Source organism: Condylura cristata, unplaced genomic scaffold (genome assembly GCF_000260355.1).
Source record: "Condylura cristata isolate star-nosed mole 26May11 unplaced genomic scaffold, ConCri1.0 scaffold00015, whole genome shotgun sequence".
NCBI classification, from domain to species: Eukaryota; Metazoa; Chordata; class Mammalia; order Eulipotyphla; family Talpidae; genus Condylura; species Condylura cristata.
In genome coordinates this window covers 1542320-1544062 of record NW_004567116.1, presented here as the reverse complement: position 1 = coordinate 1544062, position 1743 = coordinate 1542320, and positions in this window count along the sequence as shown.

Below are 1743 nucleotides of genomic sequence, written 5' to 3'. Positions count from 1 at the left end.
CTAGGTGGACAAAGGACGCTGCCCGAGCTCCTGGCAGCGGCTGCCTTCCCGTCTCTGGGCCGCAGTTTACCTGTAAAACAAAGACAGTTCAGCAGTGGCTTTCAACCCCCAGAAGGCTCAGCGGGAGCAGTTCACGTTCTAAAGTAAGAGCTGCCCGGCACTCACCCCGGCACAGCGCAGCCCAGCTCTGGACATACCATGTCCTCCCTGCAGAGAGGAACACGGGACACCGGGAGCCAGCCGGTGCCTCTGGGGAGGCAGGTGCGTGGCTGAGACCGTGGTCAGAGAAAGATCTCCATCTCACTGTGACTGGTCTATGCCGTTTGAGTTTTGCGTCATGTGACCATGTTGGCTGCCTTTAAGCCTCTGGAGGAAAAAAAATCACTGGCCAAAGCACAGGGTCAGGGAGAACCTGGCTGGGTATCGCTGAGGTGCCCAAAGTCACCTGACCTGTGGCTTCTTGGTGGGCAGGTGTCACGCTCCATGCAGGCCACTCCTGTGAGGTGCTGAGGCATCGACACACACCACGCTCTGCGCAGTGTTTGGACCAACACGCTGAGCTGTGCCCATAAAAGTGAGATCAGGCAGCAGATCCAGAAACAGTGGCAGGGGGGTGACGGGTCAGCTCCACAGCAGGGAGCAGTCGGGAGGTGCCCCGCCACGGCCTCCCTGAGTGACACAGGGAGGTTCCGCTTGGAGTGGGGAGCTCTGCAGGAGGGCCCTTGGGGCTCAGGAAAGTCTGTGTCAGCACAGGACCCACCAGAACTAAGGCTCCATTTCTGTCAAAGATGGTGCTGCGGGGTCGTAGCATCCACCAGGAACCTGACACCAGCCCGACTCAGGAGGGACACCCCAGATTCCTGGGTACTCCCTAGGACTTGCTCTGCAAAGTGCCCCTCTGGCTACCTGTGGCTGGCCAGGTGCTGCTCTGGGAGTAGAAGAGACATGCAGGCTTGGACTGTGACCTGGAGAGGAGACCCGCAAGGAAAAGTGAGCAGACAAATGTCATGGCGAGAATTAAATGCAAGCAGGAGGGGCTGGGAATCAAGGAAGGTCTGAGGACACTGAACTGGAGCCCGAGTGCCGTCATCACAGACCAAAGGCACACCGGCTCTGTCACGACCACCCGCGGTAGCCTGCAGCCAGAGTGGCTTCTGCGGATGCCCCCCCAGGACCGTGAATCGCCTACAGGGCCAGGGACAGCCAGAGGGAGCAGGGTGGGGCATCACAGCCTGTGCAGAAGAAGGAGCCAGGGAGAGCGGGAGATGCTACCACAGCAGTACCCTTTCCCTAGGATTTTCTGAGCGCTAGAAGCTTTCGCAGGCACCAAAGTGCCCGACACACAGCGCTTAAAAAGTGACAACGGGCCCTCCATGGTACAGGGAGCTAAAGCCCAGCACTGCAAGCCAGCCACAGGGCGAGTTCGATCGGCCAGGGAGGGCCCCACGGGGCGCAGCGGACCCCTGCTGTCTCTGCGCTGCCCCCCTCAGCAGTGGATTTCAGTAGATCTGCCACTCTGTCTCTGGTGAATCCTCTCACTGCCCTTGCACCTCTGGCCTGTACCCCAGTTCTCTATGCATCAATAAAATAAATTTTAAGAAAAAGTGACACCGTCCTCAAGAAATGTCAAATGTAAATGTCTGGCTAGCGACTCCGAGGGGGCCGCCGGTGCTGCGGTGCGGTGCGGTGCGTCCCGCCCACCACCTCCGGGGCGGGTCCATACCCCTGCACGCGGCGGCGGCG